The sequence below is a fragment of the Ornithorhynchus anatinus genome, chromosome 1 (genome assembly GCF_004115215.2).
Source record: "Ornithorhynchus anatinus isolate Pmale09 chromosome 1, mOrnAna1.pri.v4, whole genome shotgun sequence".
NCBI classification, from domain to species: Eukaryota; Metazoa; Chordata; class Mammalia; order Monotremata; family Ornithorhynchidae; genus Ornithorhynchus; species Ornithorhynchus anatinus.
Genome location: NC_041728.1, coordinates 119,519,910 through 119,532,814, shown reverse-complemented (window position 1 = coordinate 119,532,814; position 12,905 = coordinate 119,519,910). Strand labels below are relative to the sequence as shown.

General features: G+C 45.4%; 1 non-coding gene across 1 annotated transcript; it reads right to left on the bottom strand.

Annotated features, from left to right (window-relative positions):
* Positions 1–12,291: 12,291 nt before the first annotated feature.
* On the bottom strand, positions 12,292–12,429 carry LOC114815596. Its single transcript, XR_003763395.1, has one exon. It is a non-coding gene; the product is annotated as a small nucleolar RNA SNORA7 (small nucleolar RNA).
* Positions 12,430–12,905: the final 476 nt, after the last annotated feature.

Sequence of the window (12,905 nt, the reverse complement as noted above, 5' to 3'; positions counted from 1 at the left end):
TTCCCTGCCCAAAAGGAGCTTACAGTCTAGAGGGGGAGACAGACATCAATATAAATAAATTACAGATATGTACATAAGTGCTTTGGAGCTGGGAGGGGGCAACGAATAAAGAGAGCAAGTCAGGGTGATGCAAAAGGGGGTGGGAGAAGAGGAAAGGAGGGTTTAGTCAGGGAAGACCTCTTGGAGGCCTCTTGATCAAGAACGGTGATGAGGTTACCTACATACTTTTAGTATTTTAAGCACACTGGTTCCTAAGGTACATGCCCTTAGTAAGCCTGGCCCATTTCTTCCAGCAAACGCTCTCAGAACACTTCCACTGTCACTTCTTCTCATTTGATCTCAAATGATAGAGATATCATTTATATCAATATCAAATATTGAGATATCAAATATCTCAAATGATAGAGAAGCAGCGTGGCTCAGTGGAAAGAGCACGGGCTTTGGAGTCAGAGGTCATGGGTTCAAATCCCGGCTTGGCCATTTGTCAGCTGTGTGACTTTGGGCAAGTCACTTAACTTCTCGGTGCCTCAGTTACCTCATCTGTAAAATGGGGATGAAGACTGTGAGCCCCACATGGGACAACCTGATTCCCCTGTGTCTACCCCAGCGCTTAGAACAGTGCTCGGCACATAGTAAGCGCTTAACAAATACCAACATTATTATTCTTCTCCTATTCTCTCTTCTCCCACTCCCTTCCGCATTTCCCTAACTTGCTCCCTTTATTCATCCCCCCTCCCAGCCCCACAGCACTTATGCATTTTTCTTGATATCTCTCTCCCTGTCTAGACTGTAAGCTCGCTGTGGGCTGGGAAAGGGTCTGTTTTCTGTTATATGGTACTCTCCCAAGCGCTTAGTACAATGCTCTGCACAACAGTAAGTGCTCAATAAATGATTGAATGAATGAATGAATTGGATGGATAAATGAATGAACATGTTACAGGCAGCCAATCTCCATACCCATCTGTGGGATCCCTCCCAGTAAGTGATTACAACTCTTCAGCAGTTTTGCTTTCCCTCTAGGCTGTAAGCATGTTATATGCAGGAAATGTGCCTACTCACTCTGTTATATTGTACTTTTCCAAGTGCTTAATACAGTGCTTTGCACAGAGTAAGCGCTCAATAAATACCACTGATTGATGAATGATAATAATAGTTACAGTATTTGTTAAGCATTTACTAGGTGCCAGGCCCTGTACTAAGTTCTGGGGTAGATTCAAGTTTATCAGCTTCGACACAATCCCTGTCCACAGTCTTAATCCCCATTTTCAGATGAGATAACTGAGGCACAGAGAAGTGAAGTAACTTGCTCAGGGTCACACAGACGATGAGTGGTGGAGCCAGGATTAGAACCCGGGTTCTTGTGATGCCTAGGCCACGCAGCTTTTGCATAGATCGATTTTCTTCATCTACCTGTCCTCACAGAGAGAGGACTCATCTGTCCTAAGCACCCTTCTCCTCTCCTTGTACTGCTCAGCTTCTTGCCTCTCCCCGACCCCAATCTCCCAGAGCATCTTGATGGAGTACCTCCATAAGGAATGGCAGATGGCTTCCGTCTTGAGACTAGAGTTCCAAGAACCTGTGTGAGATTAGAATCCTAGTGGCTTGCACAGATCCCCTCACACTCTCTCATCCGTAACAGTCTTGTTCCGGTTTGGGCTCAGGGAGCACCAAGCTAGGTGGAGGGGCGGAGCGCACCTTATTGCAAAGTACTCGTGAAGTCCCTTCACTTCTCTGGGCCTTAGTTACCTCATCCCTAAAGTGGGGATTAAGATTGTGAGCCCCCCGTGGGGTAGGGGAATGTATCCAACCTGCGTAACTCGTTCTTACTTCAGTGCTTAGTACAATGCCAGGCACATAATAAGTGTTTAGCAAATACCATAAAAAGAAGGCTTCACCCACATAGACCAATTATAGGCCGAGCCAAGACAAGAACCTGAGTCACCTGATTCCCAGAGAGATATTCTTTACCTAGGACAAACTGTCAGCCTCCAGTGGTTTGTCAGGATACTAGATCAGCCAACACCAGGCCCACAAATAGTGTTGAAGAGAGTGTCGGTCCCAGAAACCGTTACGTCATTTCTGCCGCACTCACAGAGAATTTTACCGTCTAGTACTTCTTTGGGTTTTCATGAAATACTGTTTCGATATACTGAGAATTTGCCTCTCGCCGAATAATCTCATTTGCAGAACTGTGGATGGAATATTTCCTCACGAAAATCAACACGATCAGGTCTGAGCTCCCCAAAGTCACCCCTCCGCCTCTCCCCTCCCCCCCAACAACCCCCTCCCCTACTTTCCCATCCTTCCCTGCAGTATCCTCAGAGGAGATCTCCTCCCTCCTCGCAAGTGCCACCCCCTCCACCTGCGCCTCGGACCCCATTCCCTCTCACCTTCTTAAAACCATCGCCCCTGCCCTCCTCCCTTCCTTAACTTCTATTTTTAACCACTCAATCTCCAAGGGCTCCTTCCCCTCTGCCTTCAAACACGCCCACGTCTCCCCCATCCTAAAAAAACCCGCTCTTGACCCCACTTCCCCCTCCAGTTATCGTCCTATCTCCCTACTACCCTTCCTTTCCAAAATCTTAGAACGAGTCGTCTACAATCGATGCCTAGAATTCCTTAACTCCCATTCTCTCCTAGACCCCCTCCAATCTGGCTTCCGTCCCCTCCACTCTACCGAGACTGCTCTCTCTAAGGTCACCCATGACCTCCTTCTTGCCAAATCCAATGGCTCCTACTCCATTCTGATCCTCCTTGACCTCTCTGCTGCCTTTGACACTGTCGACCATCCCCTCCTCCTCCATACCTTATCTCACCTTGGCTTCACGGACTCTGTCCTCTCCTGGTTCTCCTCTTACCTCTCTGGCCGATCATTCTCGGTCTCCTACGCTGGAGCCTCCTCCCCCTCCCATCCTTTAACTGTTGGAGTTCCTCAAGGGTCAGTTCTTGGCCCTCTTCTGTTCTCCATTTACACTCACTCCCTCGGTGAACTCATCCGCTCTCACGGCTTTGACTACCATCTCTACGCAGATGACACGCAGATCTACATCTCCGCCCCTGTCCTCTCCCCCTCCCTTCAGGCTCGCATCTCCTCCTGCCTCCGGGACGTCTCCACCTGGATGTCGGCCCGCCACCTAAAACTCAACATGAGCAAGACTGAGCTCCTCATCTTCCCTCCCAAGCCCGGTCCGCTCCCAGACTTCTCCATCACCGTGGATGGCACGACCATCCTTCCCGTCCCGCAGGCCCGCAATCTCGGTGTCATCCTTGACTCGTCCCTCTCGTTCACCCCACACATCCTATCCGTTACCAAGACCTGCCGGTTTCACCTCTACAATATCGCCAAGATCCGCCCTTTCCTCTCCACCCAAACGGCTACCTTACTATTACGGGCTCTCGTTATATCCCGGCTAGACTACTGTGTCAGCCTTCTCTCTGACCTCCCTTCCTCCTCTCTCGCCCCGCTCCGGTCTATTCTTCACTCCGCTGCCCGGCTCATCTTCCTGCAGAAACGATCTGGGCATGTCACTCCCCTTCTTAAACAACTCCAGTGGTTGCCTATCGACCTCCGCTCCAAACAAAAACTCCTCACTCTAGGCTTCAAGGCTCTCCATCACCTTGCCCCTTCCTACCTCTCCTCCCTTCTCTCTTTCTACCGCCCACCCCGCACGCTCCGCTCCTCTGCCGCCCACCTCCTCGCCGTCCCTCGGTCTCGCCTATCCCGCCGTCGACCCCTGGGTCACGTCCTCCCGCGGTCCTGGAACGCCCTCCCTCCTCACCTCCGCCAAACTGATTCTCTTTCCCTCTTCAAAACCTTACTTAAAAATCACCTCCTCCAAGAGGCCTTCCCAGACTGAGCTCCTCTTCCCCCTCTACTCCCTCTGCCATCCCCCCTTTACCTCTCCGCAGCTAAAGCCTCATTTTCCCCTTTTCCCTCTGCTCCTCCACCTCTCCCTTCCCATCCCCACAGCACTGTACCCGTCCGCTCAACTGTATATATTTTCGTTACCCTATTTATTTTGTTAATGAATTGTACATCGCCTTGATTCTATTTAGTTGCCATTGTTTTTATGAGATGTTCTTCCCCTTGACGCTGTTTAGTGCCATTGTTCTTGTCTGTCCGTCTCCCCCGATTAGACTGTAAGCCCGTCAAACGGCAGGGACTGTCTCTATCTGTTGCCGACTTGTTCATCCCAAGCGCTTAGTACAGTGCTCTGCACATAGTAAGCGCTCAATAAATACTATTGAATGAATGAATGAATGAATATTGGAGTTTAAATGAGTGGAGTGTCACAGAATATCCCGGCTCTGCCACTTGTCAGCTGTGTGACTGTGGGCAAGTCACTTATCTTCTCTTTGCCTCAGTTACTTCATCTGTAAAATGGGGATTAAGGCTGTGAGCCTCAAGTGGGACCACCTGATTACCCTGTATATCTACTCCAGTGCTTAGAACAGTGCTCTGCACATAGTAAGCACTTAACAAATACCAACATTACTATAAACTCCCTAAACAGAAGCCATTCTTCTGCATTACATCACAGAATCCATTTATTCAGTTCACATCCTTACACTCAGTTGTTTCTCCTACCAGTAATTTAGTTTAATGGCTGTCTGTCTCACTGAGTTGTGAACCTTGAGAGCAGGGATCGTGTCAACCTCTAGGAACCTCCCCCAGGTGCTTAGTACTAGAGCTCTGCAGAAGGTACGCACTTGAGAAATTCCACTGACTGACTGAGGAAACTGAATTTGGTGTGTGTGTAGGAAGTCCAGGTATCACAACACTAAAGAAAGAAGGTGAGGCAGCATTAAAGAACTGTAGAACTTCATAATGGACTCAAAATGAAGGCATTGTTATTATTTTGGATATGTTGTGTCTTCAGTGTGTCAAGCCCTGGTCTCAGCACTAGGAAGAATATAAGATAATTAGGTCAGACACACTCTCTGTCCATGTAGAGCTCACAGTATAAGTAGGAGGAAGAACAGGTATCTGATCCCTATTTTACAGAGGAGGAAACTGAGAAGTGATGGGACTTACCCAAGGTCACACAGCAGAAAAGTGGCAGAGCCAGATACATTGTTACACTGTACTTTCCCAAACATGTAATACAGTGCACTGCACACAGTAAGAGCTCAATAAATATGACTGACTGACAATTTGAACCCAAATCCTATGACTTCAGGCCTAGGCCCTTTCCACTAGGCCCTGATGCTTGTTGTTGCCATACCCTATCCATACTCTATCTAAAGTATGCCCAGACTTTGTTGATTTGATTTTGTGTTTCCTTATCTGTTGATGCTCACTGTGTTGCTTGGGTAACCAAATTCTGTGGCCGTGTTTAGTTCCGTGTTGCCAGTGAAGGTGATTGGTTGTCCGTGGTTTTCCTGGAATAGGTCAGATGCTTTAGGTCTGTTTCCTTCAGGCTCATTTTCAATCCATAGCACCTGGCTGACATAACAAAGCACTTCCAACCATCTGACTATCTTTTCAGGTGTGTGCCTTTAGGGCATAGTCAGAAACTCACAATAACTCTTGACTAGCTGTCTAGTGGCCTAATAGAGCATGGGCCTGGGAGTCAGAAGGGTCTGCTCTGTGACCTTGGGTAAGTCGCTTCACTTCTCTGCACCTCAGTTCTCTCATCTCTAAAATGGGGATTAAGACTGTGAACTCCACTGTGGGTCAGGGATTGAACTCAACCTGATTACCTTGAATCTATCCCAATGCTTAGAACAGCGCCTGGTACATAGAAAGTGCCTAACAAATACCACAATTATTATTATTAGGACTCTCAGTTATGCTTTTGAGTTGGAAGAGTTTCCTGGAGCATCAGCAGCATTCTAGTGCAGCATGTTTCAGTCTGGAGCTGTCTGGAGCTAGGTCTTGGAAGCCACTTGTATTTTATTACAGAGAAGCAGCATGGCCTAGTGGATCGAGCAGGGGTCTGGGAGTCAGAAGGACCTGGATTCTAATCCCAGCTCCTCCACTTGTCTGCTGTGTGACCTTGGGCAAGTCACTTCACTTCTCTGGGCCTCATTTACCTCATCTGTAAAATGGGGATTAAGACTGTGAGCCCCATGTAGGACAGGGACAGTGTCCAACCCTATTATCTTGTATCTACACCATCACTTAGTACAAGTGTCTGGCTCAAAGCAAGCACTTAAGTATCAATATTACTGCTATTATTATTATTAATTGTTTGGAGAGTACAATACAACAGAATTAGGAGACACATCCGCGCCCCACATGGAGCTTACAGTCTAGAGGGGGAGGTTGACATTAAAATATTTCAATCAGCTGATTATTTAAAAATTAAATCAAAATGTTTGTCTCCTCTGGCCCTGCTCCTACAAGGAGGATTGACAATCCCCTGGGGGTCATGCGGGCGAAGGGGAGAGAGGTGCATGCTCCAGGCAGGTGGGATGCCATGGGCTACCACCATCGCTTCATTCCTGATGGTTTGCAGGCTACTTTTCAATGCAACAGTTGAATTGTAAGTGCAAACTCTGAGCCATTTAAGTGCATGGCCTAGTGGAGAGAGCAAAGGCCCGGGAGTCAGAAGGACCTCGGTTCTAATCCCAGCTCTACCACTTGTGTGCTCTGTGACCATAGGCAGGTCACTTCACTTCCCTGGGCCTCAATTACCTCATCTGTATTATGGGGATGAAGACTGTGAGCCCCTCTTGGGAAAGGGACTGTGTCCTACCTAATTACCTTGTATTATTATCCACAGTGTTTCAGCACTCTTGTTCCATACCTGGCCACCAAGAGTCCTACCCCATGATTTTGGATGCCACTTCCCTAGGGAAGATTTGTCTCCAAGTTGGAGCCTTCATTGCCAACGGTGAGGTGGTGAGCTTAGATGTGAGGGTCTTCCTAAGACTCTTTTTTTTTGGTACACTGTGCTCATGAAAATACTGGAATGTGCCTTTTCTGGCCCCCTGCCATTCAGGCTTCAGGAATGTTTGCTTCAGTAAATAAAAAAGGAACAGCACTTTTCCTCTTAGAAAAACCCCACTTTAACATCAACTTAAAATGTAGCAACCTTGCCTGGAATAAACAGATAAGCCTAAATAGGTTTTTATAGGCACATAGCAGGTGTAGTATTGACTGTTGACAACTCTTCTATCCTTCAACTATATATATGTCTCCCCCGTCTAAACTGTAAGCTCTTTGTGGTCAGGGACTGTGTCTTTGTTGTATTGTACTTTCCCAAGCACCTCTCAAGGTCACACCTGGAGAGGTTCCAGTACTCTACCAGTCTCGACTATAGGAGGGAGAGTCAAAAAGAGGCCTATCCACTCCATTCCTAGCTTGGGCAGTAGCTAGCCAGTGGAAGGCAATCTGCTATAAGTCAAAACTCACCTGTGCTGGGCAGCAGAGACATGGGAGAAAGTTGAGGGTGGAGACTCACTTCTGTATTTTTACACAGAAAATTCTATGGATACATTACCAGAACGATTGCAGATGGAGGTGGGGCGTTCTGGGAGTGATGTGTCCATGCGGTCGCTATAGGTTGAACACAACTAGATAGCATAAGACAACAACTCTTCCAAGAACTTAGTACAGTGCTCTGCACACAGTAAGTGCTCAATAAATACAATTGAATGAATGAATATATATGCGTATGTTTCTATTCATTCATTCAGTCAATTGTATTTATTGAGCGCTTACTATGTGCGGAGCACTGTACTAAGTGCTTGGAATGTACAATTCGGCAACAGATAGAGACAATTCCTGTCCAGTGAAGGGCTCACAGCCTAAACGGGGGAGATAGACAACAAAACGAAACAAAACACTATATACACATACACTCTCTCTTTCTCACTCTTTCTATCTCTCTTAAGATTATATTAGTTATAGTGTTCTTTTGTTGATCCAGGTTTTGAGAACCTAAAATATATAAACCCAGTGTCTTGTATAGTATTCTGAAAAAGGAAGGAAGCTAGGACAGCATACAGATTATAAAGGGAGTAAAGTCATCATTGTCATCATCTATTTACTGAGCATCCATTAGGCATATGGAATTTTAGTAGGGATTAACTGGCCATTTTCTAAGGAAGTGTGCTGGCACACATATTCAGTTAAACTATTGTGTAAATTTATTAGCACTTAAGATGACTCAAAATTCAGTATGGTTCTTCCAATCAAGAATTTAAATGAATATAACTACCAAAGTTTGTGTTTGGCATGGAGGAAGGAAAGTACTTTCTTAAATTGCTTTACCTCATGGAAAAAAAAATAGTCACTGTTCCAGCTTTTTAAAATGGTATTTATTATGTGATTTATTATATGCTGAGTAATGGAGTAGATGCAAGATAGATCAGACACGATCTCTTTTGGACATAGAAGGAATAGTATTCATTCATTCGTTCATTCACTCAGTTGTATTTATTGAGCACTTACTGTGTGCAGAGCACTGTACTAAATGCTTGGGAGAATACAATATAACAATAAACAGACACACTGCCTAACCACAACGAGTTTACAGTCTAAAGGAGTACTTGTAGTAGTAATAATATTTATTAAGCATTTAACTATATGCGGAGCACTGTCCTAAGTGCTGGGAGAGAATAAAAATGTTGGATTTAGACATGGTCCCTGACCTAGGGCAGCTCACACTCTAAAAGTTTGTATGGAGCAGGGATTGGAAACAGACCTTCACAGGCGATAAAACAATAAAACACAATGCAAACCAATTCACAAAATAGTTCAAATTCCCGGCGAGGATAAAAACGTCTGAGACTATTATCCCAGTCCCGGCCTGCACGGAGCATGCTGGGCCCACTGTCTGAGGGAACAAGAGCAGGTATCTCTTCTGCATTTTACAGATAAGGTAACTGAGACCCAGAGAGGTTATGTGACTCATCCAAGGTCACACAGCAGGTCAGTGGCAGAGCTGGGACCAATAATATAATAATAATAATTATAATGATATTTGTTAGGCACTTACTATGGGTCAAGCACTGTTCTAAGCACTGGGCCAGATACAGGATAATCAAGTTGGACACAGTTCCTGTCTCATAAAGGCTCACAATCTTAATACCCATATTACAGATGAGGTAACTGAGGCACAGAGACGTGAAGTGAGTTGATCAAGGTCACGCAGCAAACAAGTGGTGGGAGTGGGATTAGAATCCATGACCTTCTGACTTCTAGGCCTGTGCTTTATCCTGACTTCTGGATCCAGGCTCTTTAGGCTGCTGCTGCTGCACCTTTGAGAGCAGCTGGATGAATCTGGGGATATTTGGCAACTCTTGTCCAGAACTTTGGCTGTCAGAGGCAACCAACCTGTGGTTCCTGTTTCTGCGGTCACAGAGAGAGAAGCCAAGTTGGTTTAGTGGAAAGAGCTTGGGCCTGGGAGTCAGTGGTCCTGAGTTTTAATCCCAGTCATGAGTAAAATGGGGATTAGATCATATTCAATCCAATTTAGTCTGTGAGCCCCATGTGGGACAGGGATTGTGTCCAAACTGATTATTTTGTATCTACTCCAGGATTTAGAACGGTGATTGACACATAGTAAGTACTTAAATACCATAAAAAATTCAGCTGGATTTGGATTTTACCTTGGGTTTGACATTGCTGCTGATCTTGTTTATTGAAGTGTGATTTCATCCATCTTCTCAAGCACTCTGGTTCATCATCAGATGATTAATAAGATCAAAGACTGAGATACTGTCAATGCTTGCCAATGCGATCATAGATCATCAAAGACAGATATAGAAGACTCATCCTGGACACCTGATCTTTTTCTAGAAATGGAATCCAGTTGATTTTAACTCCTAGATAGCAGGGCCATCTCTCTCCCTTCTGGAAAGAAATGTGGGCTAATTGATGGAGCACAGGACTGGGAGTCAGAAAGACCTGGGTCCTAATTCCGGCTCCACCACTTGTCTGTTGTAAGACTTTAGGCAAGTCACTTCTATTCTTTGTGCCCCAGTTACTTCATCTGTAAAATGGGGATTATAGAGCCCAATGTGGTATAGGGATTGTGTCCAACCTGATTAGCTTGTATCCACCCCAGCACTTAGTACAGTCCCTGGCACACAGTAAGCACTTAACAAATACCATCATTACTGGTTTGCTTTCCCAAGTGCTAAGCGAAGTATTCCGCCCATGGTAGCTCCTCAGTGAATACCATTTTTTAATTCATTTTCTTACTCTGGTTCTCATTAGGAAAGGAAGACTTCTTGGTAAAAGTTGTTCCTGAGTTGTCTGCAAAGACTTCCTCCTTCCTTAATGTTTCCCTCATTTTATATGTAATTATTGGCACTGATCTTAAGCCATACAAACTAGTTGCCATTTGGCCTTCACACTGCAGCACGTAGACATAGAAAAAGCCTTGAAAAGGCTCCCAGTTCTTAACTACACAATGACAGATCAACAGTGCACATGGACATTTGTTTAATAATGTTGGTATTTGTTAAGCGCTTACTATGTGCCGAGCACTGTTCTAAGCGCTGGGGTAGACACAGGGGAATCAGGTTGTCCCACGTGGGGCTCACAGTCTTAATCCCCATTTTACAGATGAGGGAACTGAGGCACTGAGAAGTTAAGTGACTTGCCCAAAGTCACACAGCTGGCAAGTGGCAGAGCTGGGGTTCGAACCCATGACCTCCGACTCCAAAGCCCGTGCTCTTTCCAGTGAGCCACGCTGCTCTTAACAAGGAAACTGAATCTGTCCTTGCAAACACATTATCAAAGTGTCTGTATGTTAGGGGGAACTTTCTAGCCCATAGTCACCAACTTAGCAGTCAGGAAAGTCTCTTGGCTGTTCATGGGCTGGAAATGGGGGGGAGATTTTTTACACAGAAATGCCTCTAGTGCCACCTGGCCCCTCCTGCTGATCTGACTTTTTCTGGTGAACAGGTTGTATTTGTTCACATTTAGGAAGATCCTGTCAGATGATAATAATGATAGTATTAAGTCTCCCCTCCCCAGATCCCCCAAGGTCACATCTGGAGAATTTCAATACTTTAACAGTCTTGACTGTGGGAGGGATAGTCAAGCAGAGGCAAATCCATTCCATTCCTAGCTTGTGCAGTGGCTAATAAGTGGAAGGTGATCTGCTACAAGTCAAAACTCACCTGTGCTGGGCAGCAGTGGCATGGGAGAAAATCCAGGAAAGAGACTCAAGGTTACTGCATGGAAGGAGGCAAAGGTAAACCACTTCTGTATTTTTACCAAGAAAACTCTGTGGATCCACTACCAGAATGATTGCAGATGGAGGTGGAGCATTTTGGGAAAGATGTGTCCATGACGTTGCTATGAGTCGGAGATGACTAGATGGCATAAAACAATACAAGATTAAGTCCCCAGGGGAGATTCAGGATAATCAGATTGTACACATCTTCTGTTTCACCTAGAGTTTGTCATTCCAAGAAGGAGAACAAATATTTTATCCCCACTTCACAGATCAGGAAACTGAGGCACAAAGTAGTTAAGTGACTTGTCCAAGGTCACAAAGAATAAGAATAATTGTGGTATTGATTAGCCAATAAATCATATTTACTGGGCAATTATTGTGTATAGAAGACTGTATTAAGCACTTAGTATAGGACAAACACTGTACTAAGCATTAGGGCAGATCTAAATCATCAGGTCCCTCAATCTAAGTAGGAGGGAGGACACGCATTGAATCTCCATTTTGCAGATGAGGGAACTCAGGCACAGAGAAGTAAAGTTACTTGCAAACAAGTCACCCAGCAAACAAGTAGAAGAGTAGCAGTTTAGAACCCAGGTGCTCTGACTCCCAGGCCTGTGTTCTTTCCACTAGGCCACACTGCTTTTCTATTGCCACTAAGTGGCAGAACCAATACTAACACTTAGTTCTCTTGATCTCTCAAGGTCCAGTTGGTCACCCTGCAAGAGAGTGGTGAGGAATTTGAGCACTCTTCTCTCTTGGTATTTGTCTACTGTTGCTTTTCTCACAGTTGTTCTTGCTGCTTTGTTGTTCATTCATTCATTCATTCATTCATTCATTCATTCATTCATTCATTCATCCATTTGTGTTTATTTAGAGCTTACTGTGTGCAGAGCACCATACTAGTGCTGGGGGTAGTTGTTCTTGTTGTTGTCTTATGCTGTCGAGTCATGTTCGACCCATAGCGACACCATAGACACATCTCTCCCAGAACGCCCCACCTCCATCTGCAATCGTTCCAGTTGTGTATTCATAGAGTTTCCTTGGTAAAAATATGGAAGTGGTTTACCATTGCCGCCTTTCACGTGGTAAACCTGAGTCTTCACCCTCGACTCTCTCTCCTGCCGCTGCTGCCCAGCACAGGTTTGTTTTGACTTGTAGCAGATTAATTTCCACTTGCTAGCCACTAGTCAATCTAGGAATGGAATGGGTCTGCCTTTGCTTGACTCTCCCTCCCATAGTCGAAACTGGTAGAGTACTGAAAACTCTCCAGGTGTGACCCTGAGAGGTGCTTGGGAGAGTACAGTACAACAAAATAACAGACACATTCCCTGCCCACAATGAGGTTAGAGTCTAGAGGGGGAGAAAGGCATTAATATCAATAAAGAAATTACAAATGCGTTCATAAGTGATGTGGGGCTGGAAGGGGGATGAATAAAGGGAGTTAGTCATGGACACACAGGGGAGTGGGAGAAGAGGAAAGGAGTGCTTAGTTAGGGAAGGCCTCTTTGAGGAGATGTGTCTTCAATAAGGTTTTGAAAGGAGCTGGAGAGTATCTGTTGGACAGAAGGAGGGACGATGTTCCATTCATTCATTCCTTAGTATTTATTGAAAGCTTACTATGTGCAGAGCACTGTACTAAGCGCTTGGAATGTATAATTTGGCAACAGATAGAGACAATCCCTGCCCAATGACAGGCTAGAGACAGGATGTGGGAGAGAGGTCAGCGGCGAGACAGATGAGATCGAGGTACAGTGGGAAGGTTAG